An 11,010-nucleotide genomic window follows, 5' to 3' on the forward strand; every position below is an offset into this window, starting at 1 on the left:
TGTGGCGCTGCTCGTCCGCGCCCAGCACCGCTGTCGGCCGCGCCCTCCGCACGTCGCTGCTCCGGCCGCCGCACCTGCACTGCTTCCCCTCCAGCTCGCCGCGCCCGCTGCTACCTAGCGCAGCCATCGTCTGCGTAGCCGCAGCCGGCCGCCGCCCACGGCGCCGTGCCGCTCCACCCAGGCCGCGCCCGGTCGACCCCGCCTGTCCCTGCCCGTTGCCGGCCGCCGCAGCCACCGCCCGCCGGCGAGCGCCGTCGCCTCGAGCCGGCCTCACGGGCGCTTCGCCCGTTGCCCGCATGACCTTTTGGGCCACGCCCGATAGGCCCCACTGGCCCTATCCTGTTAATTAATTGATTAATTAATTAATTAACTTAATTAATCCCGTTAATTAATCTAATTAAGCCTAATTAATTAACCTAATCGCTTTAATTAAATTAACTAATCTTGTTAGTTAACTAAGTCAATGACCAGTGGGACCCACACGTTAGTGACCCAGTCAACACCCCTGTTGACTGCTGACGTCATGCTGACATCAGCCAGCACTATTCTGGATAATGTTGATTTAAAATAATTAAATAAATCCTAAAAATGTTTTAAATCTTTTAAAATTAATATAAAATAAACCGTAACTCGGATGGAAAAACTTTGTACATGAAAGTTTCTCAGAACGACGAGACGAATCCGGATACGCAGCCCGTTCGTCCGCCACGCATCCCTAGCATAGCGAACATGCAACTTTCCCCCTCCGGTTCATCCGTCCAAAAACGCGAAACACCGGGGATACTTTCCCGGATGTTTCCCCCCTTCGCCGTATCACCTCCTACCGCGTTAGGTCACACCCGGCACATCTTATTGCCATGTTATGCTTTGTGGTGCTATGTTTACTTTATATTTACTGTTTCTTCCCCCTCTTCTCTCCGGTAGACCCCGAGACCAATGATGCCGCTGTGATCGACTACGTCACCGACGACCCCTCCTTCTTGCCTGAACAACCAGGCAAGCAAAACCCCCTTGAGCATTTCGATATCGCCCAATTTTTTCCCTCTCATGCTTTCATTAGAACTGCTACTGCTTTCTGTATGATCCTACTATGATGCATAGCCTGTTTTTGTTACCTGCTTATTCTAAACTGCTTAGTATAGGTTGGTTAGTGATCCATCAGTGACCCCCCACCTTGTCCCAGTTGCCTCGCTTTATGTTCGATGACTCGATCAACGTGATCGACGTCCAGGCCGCGACACCGCATATCACCCCCCCTAGTTGTACAACTCTGTAGAGTTATTATACGTCTCCATCGTATCTACTTTTCCAAACACTTTTGCCCTTGTTTTGGACTCTAACTTGTATGATTTGAATGGAACTAACCCGGACTGACGCTGTTTTCAGCAGAATTACCATGGTGTTGTTTTATGTGCAGAAAAAATATATTCTCGGAATGACCTGAAACTCCGCGGAACATCTTAGAAAAAATAAAAAAATCCTCGCCAAAGATGAAGACCAGGGGGCCCACACCCTTCTCACGAGGGTGGGGGGCGCGCCCCCTACCTCGTGGGCCCCCTGTTGCGTCTCCGACTCCAACTCCACCTCCATATATTGAGTTTCGATGAGAAAAAAATCAGAGAGAAGAAATCATCATGTTTTACGATGAGGAGCCGCCGCCAAGCCCTAAAACCTCTCAGGAGGGCTGATCTGGAGTCTGTTCGGGGCTCCGGAGAGGGGGATTCATCGCCGTTGTCATCATCAACCATCCTCCATCACCAATTTCATGATGCTCACCGCCGTGCGTGAGTAATTGCATCGTAGGCTTGCTGGACGGTGATGGGTTGGATGAGATTTATCATGTAATCGAGTTAGTTTTGTTAGGGTTTGATCCCTAGTATCCATTATGTTCTGAGATTGATGTTGCTATGACTTTGCTATGCTTAATGCTTGTCACTAGGGCCCGAGTGCCATGATTTCAGATCTGAACCTATTATGTTTCATGAGTATATGTGAGTTCTTGATCCTATCTTGCAAGTCTATAGTAACCTACTATGTGTTATGATCCGGCAACCCCGAAGTGACAATAATCGGGACCACTCCCGGTGATGACCATAGTTTGAGGAGTTCATGTATTCACTATGTGATAATGATTTGTTCCTGTTCTCTATTAAAAGGAGGCCTTAATATCCCTTACTTTCCAATAGGACCCCGCTGCCACGGGAGGGTAGGACAAAAGATGCCATGCAAGTTCTTTTCCATAAGCACGTATGACTATATACGAAATACATGCCTACATTACATTGATGAATTGGAGCTAGTTCTGTGTCACCCTATGTTATGACTGTTACATGATGAACCGCATCCGGCATAATTATCCATCACTGATCCGGTGCCTACGAGTTTTCCATATACTAGTTCTCGCTTATTTACTTTTCCGCTGCTACTGTTACAATCACTACAAAATACCAAAAACATTACTTTTGCTGTCTTTACTTTTGTTACCGCTACCACCACTATCATATTACTTTGCTACTAAACACTTTGCTGCAGATACTAAGTTTCCAGGTGTGGTTGAATTGACAACTCAGCTGCTAATACTTAAGAATATTCTTTGGCTCCCCTTGTGTCGAATCAATAAATTTGGGTTGAATACTCTATCCTCGAAAGCTGTTGCGATCCCCTATACTTGTGGGTTATCAACACAAATTTCTGGCGCCGTTGCCGGGGAGCATAGCTTTATTCTTTGAGTCACTTGGGATTTATATCTGCTTATCACTATGAAGAACTTGAGAGATCCAAAAACCAAGATCTATCCCTCAACTACGAGGGGAGGTAAGGAACTGCCATCTAGCTCTACACTTGATTCACCTTCTGCTATGAGTAAGTTTGCGATACCTACATCTACTTCTGCTATTCATTCTGATATGTCGCACGTTATTGATGATGCCACTTCTGCTATGCATGATACTTATGATGAAACTGCTTCTATGCCTGATACTACTGTGCCCCTTGGTGAATTTCTTGATGAACAAATTGCTAGGGCTAGAGAAAAAGAAATTATTGAATCTGAATACGATGATGATAGTGATGATGAAAATATGCTTGTTATTCCTGAAGGTTATTTTTTGATATGGAATCTTCTGCCGCTATTTCTGCTTGCAAAGATAGATATGAGCTTAAGAGGTTATTAATTAAATGGAACAAAGAATCACTTAGAGATAGAATGAAACCCGACCCTGCTTTTGCTACTTCACCTATATGTGTTCCTGATAAAGATTATGAATTCTCTTTTAATCCTGATATAATTACTTTGGTTGAATGTGGTCCGTTTTATGGCTATGAATCTGAAATTGTTGTGGCGCATCTTACTAAATTAAATGATATAGCTGCCCTGTTCACTAATGATGAGAGATCGTGTTACCTTTATATACTCAAAATATTTCCGTTCTCATTAAAGGGTGATGCTAAGATATGGTTTAATTCTCTTGATCCTGGTTGTGTGCGTAGTCCCCAGGATATGATTTATTACTTCTCTGCTAAATATTTCCCTTCTCATAAGAAACAAGTTGCTTTGAGGGAAATATACAACTTTGTGCAAATTAAAGAAGAGAGTCTCCCACAAGCTTGGGGGAGGCTTCTCAAGTTACTTAATGCTTTGCCTGATCATCCTCTTAAGAAACCTTAAATACTTGATATCTTTTATAATGGACTAACCGATGCTTCCAGAGATTACCTGGATAGTTGTGATGATTCTCTTTTCAGGGAAAGAACACCGGATGAAGCTGAAATTCTATTGAATAATATGTTGACAAATGAAAATAATTGAGCACCTCCTGAGCCATCTCCTGCTCCAATTACTGAGCCTATTCCTAAACCAACTCCGAAGAAGAGAGGTGTTTTATTTCTCAGTCCCGAAGATATGCAAGAGGCAAAGAAATCTATGAAAGAAAAATGTATTAAAGCTGAAGACGTTAAGAATTTACCTCCTATTGAAGAAATACATGGTCTTAATTCATCGCCTGTTGAAGAAACCTATGATCTCAATTATTTATTTACTGAAGAACCTCCTGATCCGATATCCTGACACAGGTAGTAAAGGTAAATTCTCTCTATAGATATGATAAAGCTGAAGTCCCTCCTACTAAAATTGCTAGTCAATGCTTGGATGAGTTTGATAACTTTATGTATAAGCAAGATGACTTCAATGCTTATTTTGGTAGACAATTAAAAGAAAATGCTTATATGATTAGACGCTTGGGTGATTATATGGCTAATATTAAAGGTGAACTTAAACTTGTTAGCAAACATGCTTCTATGGTTACCACTCAAGTAGAACAAGTACTTAAAGCTCAAAAAGAAGTGCTTGATGAAATGAATAGAAAGAAAAATGATTATGCTGTTAGAGTGGCTACTAGAACTGGTAGAATGACTTAGGAACCTTTGTATCCTGAAGGCCACCCTAAGAGAATCGAGCAAGATTCTCAAAGAAATAATATTGATGTTCCTAGTTCTTCTAAAAAGAAGAAGAAGAAAAAATGATAGAACTGTGCAAACTTCTAGTGAACCTATTGCTGAACCACCTGATAATCCAAATGATATTTCTATGTCTGATGCTGAAACACAATCTGGTAATGAACATGAACCTAGTAAAAATATTAATGATGATGTTCATGATGATGCTCAACCTAGTAATGATAATGATATAGAAATTGAACCTACTGTTGATCTTGATAACCCACAATCAAAGAATCAACGTTATGATAAAAGAGACTTTGTTGCTAGGAAACATGGTAAAGAAAGGGAACCTTGGGTCCAGAAACCCATGCCTTTTCCTTCGAAACCATCTAAGAAAAAGGATGATGAGGAATTTGAGCGCTTTGCTGAAATGATTAGGCCTATCTTTTTGCGTATGAGATTAACTGATGTGCTCAAAACGAATCCTTATGCTAAATATATGAAGGATATCATTACTAATAAAAGAAAGATACCGGAAGCTGAAATTTTCACCATGCTTGCTAATTATACTTTTAAGGGTGGAATACCAAAGAAACTTGGAGACCCCGGAGTACCTACTATACCTTGCTCCATTAAAAGAAATTATATTAAAACTGCTTTATGTGATCTTGGAGCCGGTGTTAGTGTCATGCCTCTCTCTTTATATCGTAGACTTGACTTGAATAAGCTGACACCTACTGAAATATCTTTGCAAATGGCTGATAAATCGACTGCTATACCTGTCGGTATCTGTGAGGATGTGCCTGTTGTGGTTGCAAACGTTACTATTTTAACGGACTTTGTTATACTTGATATTCCCGAGGATGATAGTATGTCTATTATTCTTGGAAGACCTTTTCTTAATACTGCAGGGGCTGTTATTGATTGCAACAAAGGCAATGTCACTTTTCATGTTAATGGTAATGAGCATACGGTACACTTTCCGAGGAAACAACCTCAAGTTCATAGTATCAACTCTATTGGAAAAATTCCATCGATTATATTTGGAGGTTTTGAATTTCCTCTTCCTACTGTCAAGAAGAAATATGATATTCTTATTATTGGGGATGTGCATATCCCCGTTGAGGTAACTTAGTGTTATTCGAAATTTCTCTGGTTTCATGATTATCAGAATGAGTTTGTTAACAAGACTTGATCAACCTTGTTAGTGGATTCTTTTTTATGAGCATGAGATGGATGAAACTAGAAGCACAAACTTCTGTACCCTTTCTATATTTTATGTTATTTATATTAAATAAAGTAAAAATAGTATTTTTCTGTCTGTTTCCTGACTTATCTGTGCAATATAAAAATATCCCGAAAATAAAAGTCCTCAGAATGCCATGCCAATTTAATATGATTTTTTCGGGAATATTTGAGGATTTACTGTGCAAAAATTACTGCGGGAGGAGCTGCCACCTGGCCACGAGGGTGGTGGGCGCCCCCCTATAGGGCGTGCCCCCTGCCTCGTGGGCCCACGGTGGCCCTCCTCCACTTATCCCAGCACCCATCTTCTTCCTCTATCTCACACAAACCCGAAAAACCAACTCAAGCACGAGTTCCAGCCACTTTTGCTGCGATTTTCGATCTCCTTGCTCAAAGCACCTCTCTCAAAACTTCTTGGGGAGATTGTTCTTTGGTATGTGACTCCTCCATTGGTCCAATTAGTTTTTGTTCTAGTGCTTTATTCTTTACAAATTTGTGCTGCATAGGTGACCATGTTCTTGAGCTTGCATGTCAAATTTATATGGTTCCAAGTAGGTGTAATGCTTGATATAGGCTCTAGGCACTTGTAGGAGTAGTTGCTATCAGTTTTATTGAGTTTGGTTCACTTTTATTTTGAAGTTACTAAAAATTTCAGATTTTTTCAGAAAATGATGAGGAGATTATTGAGGGGCTCATCGAGCCAAAGCTCGAAGGAAAAGGCACCGAAGCCTAAGTATAATTTGCTACGCACGCGGAGATTCGGGCGTGTGAATGGCCTTCTGATGATTTCTTGAGAGCAGTCGGTATCTATGAAGATTTTCATGAATTGGCTCACAATGCAGGCCTCACCGCCTTCCTCCACGACCAATGCGATCAGTATCTCTTACTCACAAATACCTTTGTGCAAAACTTTCATTTTCACTCTAGGGACTCACCACCTATGGTGGAGTTTCATTTATATGATGAGCATAAGGAAATGTCACTTTACGATTTCTGTCGGATTTGTTTAGTCCCTTTTGAGGGCAAGACAGAAGAACCACATCATGATGATGTGGCTGGGTTTATTGATAATATCACTGTAGGAGAAACCAGGAAGGTTTCCGATGCACGAATCACTAGCATACATTTCCCTATTTTGCGTTACTTTGCATTATTTGCTAGTCGTTGTTTAATTGGACGCGGAAATTCTGGAAACCTGAGCATCCCTGATTTAATTATTCTGCTCCAAGGTTTATACAGTGATAACACTTTTAGTTTGGGCGGTATTATTGCTAGACGGTTAAATATGAACCGTACTAAGGGGCCCATCTTTGGAGGCATCTATGCCACACGCCTAGCCTCATATTTTAACATACCTATTAGGCATGCTGAGAAGGAAGAAAAGGTGCTGCCCCGTGTTTATCTAGATCATAAAAGTATGGTGGCACATGATTTTATTGTTAAGAATAGGGCAGGAGAGCTTAAATATCAATTGTTCTTTAATAAACATCATCCTAAGACTATTACCTTGCCTGCTCCTTCTTTGTTTGATTTGACTGCAGGCACGTACCTTGTTCCGTTGACGGCTATTCACGCCTACCGGAACCCTGCACCAGTCGAGGAGCCAGAACAGGAACCACAAGATGAGCCTCCACGACAATCTGTTTATTCTTGGGATCCAGAGATGACTGTCAGCCAGTGGCAGTCAGAGTCTTCTTCCTCATCACAGTACGACCCCAACAACTATTATTATGGATATCCACCAGGCCAGCCGTGGCCATAGACCAACTTAGGCCAAAAGCCTAAGCTTGGGGGAGTATGTATTTCTCACCGACATTACATTTATGTTCACACACACTCGTTGCTAGATGTCGGTGCTCATACTTTTTCACTGTAATATCCATGCTAGTTTATTTTCTTTTTCCTACTTTCTTCTTATGTGTTTGTTAGACCTTAAGAAAAACCAAAAAAATTAGTAGTAGCTTAGTTTTCTGCTGTAGTAGTAATAATTAAAAAGAAAACCCAAAAATATTTTCCGTTCTTCTTTTGCTTGTTGGGAGCTTTCCCGTGTAAATAGTTTTATTTCTTTTCTTCTATTTGGGGGTCAGTAGGAGAAGACCATAATTAAATTATTGAGGTGGCTCTTATATGCATTATTGTTGATTTAACCAAGAGCCCATATTGCCTTGTCTTCTCCTGTTTATTGAATGCTCGCAGATTCTAGCTTAGTCCAATGCACGTGCACTCTTATTATTATTCACACCGTTTGGTCGTGCAAGTGAAAGGCAATTATGATGATATATGATGGACTGACTGAGATGAGAAAAGCTGGTATGAACTCGACCTCTTTTGTTTTTGTAAATATGATGAGCTCGTCATTCTTGATTCAGCTTATTATGAATAAACATGTTTGCAATAACAATTAGAGATCAGAGTTGCTTGTGCCATGCTTGATTAGCTATGAGTTATAATGATTTACCTTGTATGCCGACATGCTATTGAGATGATTATGATGTGGTATGATAGGGTGGTATCGTCCTTTGAATGATTTAAGTGACTTGACTTGGCACATGTTCACGCATGTAGTTGAAACAAAATCAACATAGCCTTCACGATATTTATGTTCATGGTGGATTATATCCTACTCATGCTTGCATCCAATGTTTATTAATTTTAGTGCATGTACATGGCTGTTATCGCTCTCTAGTTGGTCGCTTCCTAGTCTTTTGCTAGCCTTCACTTGTACTAAGCGGGAATACTGCCTGTGCATCCAATCCCTTAAACCCCAAAGTTATTCCAGATGAGTCCACCATACCTTCCTATATGCGGTATCTACTTGCCGTTCCAAGTAAATTTGTATGTGCCAAACTCTAAACCTTCAAATAAACATTCTGTTTTGTATGCTCGAATAGCTCATGTATCAACAAAGGCTGTCCTTATCTTCCGTGTTAGGCGGGTTATTCTCAAGAGGAGTGGACTCCGCTCCTCACTCACGAGAAAAATGGCTGGTCACCGGGATACCCAGTCCCATGCTTTATGCAAACTAAATCAAAATTAATTGCAAACAAAACTCTCCCTAGGACCTGATGTATGTTGGAGGCACTCGTTGTTTCGAGCAAGCCATGAATTGATGCTTGTTGGTGGAGGGGGAGTATGAACTTTACCATTCTGTTTAGGAACCGCCTATAATGTGTTTATCATGGAAGATATCGCCATCTCTTAGTTGTTACTTGACAATGAAAGTATACCACTCAAAATACAATTTATCCCTATTTCAAAACTGAGCTCTGGCACCTCTACAAATCCCTGCTTCCCTCTGCGAAGGGTCTATCCATTTACTTTTATGTTGAGTCATCACCCTCTTATTAAAAAGCACTAGCTGGAGAGCACAGCCGTCATTTGCATTCATCACTATTAATTTATATTGGGTATGACTATGATTGGATCTCTTTTACCATGAATTATAATGTCTAGTCAGTCCTTGATCTTTAAAGGTGCTCTGCATTTATGTTTTGCGGTCTCAGAAAGGGCTAGCGAGATACCATCTTGTTATATCATATTATGATTATTTTGAGAAAGTGTTGTCATCCGAGATTTATTATTATGACTTGCTAGTTGATTATGCTATTGATATGAGTAATGATGAGACCTGAGAATTATTGCAAGTGTGGTTAGTTATGATCTATGCTGAAAACTTGAATGCTGGCTTGACATAGTTACAACAACAAGAGCAAACAGAGTTTGTAAAATTTTTTCTTTCTTTCTTTCAGTTTGTCAACTGAATTGCTTGAGGACAAGCAAATGTTTAAGCTTGGGGGAGTTGATACATCTCTGTCGTATCTACTTTTCCAAACACTTTTGCCCTTGTTTTGGACTCTAACTTGTATGATTTGAATGGAACTAACCCGGACTGACGCTGTTTTCAGCAGAATTACCATGGTGTTGTTTTATGTGCAGAAAACAAATATTCTCGGAATGACCTGAAACTACACGGAACATCTTAGAAAAAATAATAAAAAATCCTCGCCAAAGATGAAGACCAGGGGGCCCACACCCTTCTCACGAGGGTGGGGGGCGCCCCCCTAGGGCGTGCCCCCTACCTCGTGGGCCCCCTGTTGCATCTCTGACTCCAACTCCACCTCCATATATTGAGTTTCGATGAGAAAAAAATCAGAGAGAAGAAATCATCGCGTTTTATGATACGGAGCCGCCGCCAAGCCCTAAAACCTCTCGGGAGGGCTGATCTGGAGTCTGTTCGGGGCTCCGGAGAGGGGGATTCATCGCCGTCGTCATCATCAACCATCCTCCATCACCAATTTCATGATGCTCAACGCCGTGCGTGAGTAATTGCATCGTAGGCTTGCTGGACGGTGATGGGTTGGATGAGATTTATCATGTAATCGAGTTAATTTTGTTAGGGTTTGATCCCTAGTATCCATTATGTTCTGAGATTGATGTTGCTATGACTTTGCTATGCTTAATGCTTGTCACTAGGGCTCGAGTGCCATGATTTCAGATCTGAAGCTATTATGTTTTCATGAATATATGTGAGTTCTTGATCCTATCTTACAAGTCTATAGTCACCTACTATGTGTTATGATCCAGCAACCCTGAAGTGACAATAATCGGGACCACTCCTGGTGATGACCATAGTTTGAGGAGTTCATGTATTCACTATGTGCTAATGCTTTGTTCCGGTTCTCTATTAAAAGGATGCCTTAATATCCCTTAGTTTCCAATAGGACCCCGCTGCCACGGGAGGGTAGGACAAAAGATGTCATGCAAGTTCTTTTCCATAAGCACGTATGACTATATACGGAATACTACAAAATACTGGTTATGACTGTTACATGATGAATTGGAGCTAGTTCTGTGTCACCCTATGTTATGACTGTTACATGATGAACCGCATCCGGCATAATTATCCATCACTGATCCGGTGCCTACGAGTTTTCCATATACTGGTTCTCGCTTATTTACTTTCCCGCTGCTACTGTTACAATCACTACAAAATACCAAAAACATTACTTTTGCTATCTTTACTTTTGTTGCCGCTACCACCACTATCATATTACTTTGCTACTAAACACTTTGCTGCAGATACTAAGTTTCCAGGTGTGGTTGAATTGACAAGTCAGCTGTTAATACTTAAGAATATTCGTTGGCTCCCCTTATGTCGAATCAATAAATTTGGGTTGAATATTCTACCCTCGAAAGCTGTTGCGATCCCCTATTTTTTCGAAAAAGGGGGATACCCCGGCCTCTGCATCAGATCGATGCATACGGCCATCTTATTAAACCAAATAAGTTCCAACAAGGTCTCAAAGTCTCCTACTGAAAAGTGAACAA

The sequence above is a fragment of the Triticum dicoccoides genome, chromosome 7A (assembly GCF_002162155.2).
Source record: "Triticum dicoccoides isolate Atlit2015 ecotype Zavitan chromosome 7A, WEW_v2.0, whole genome shotgun sequence".
Classification (NCBI taxonomy): domain Eukaryota; kingdom Viridiplantae; phylum Streptophyta; class Magnoliopsida; order Poales; family Poaceae; genus Triticum; species Triticum dicoccoides.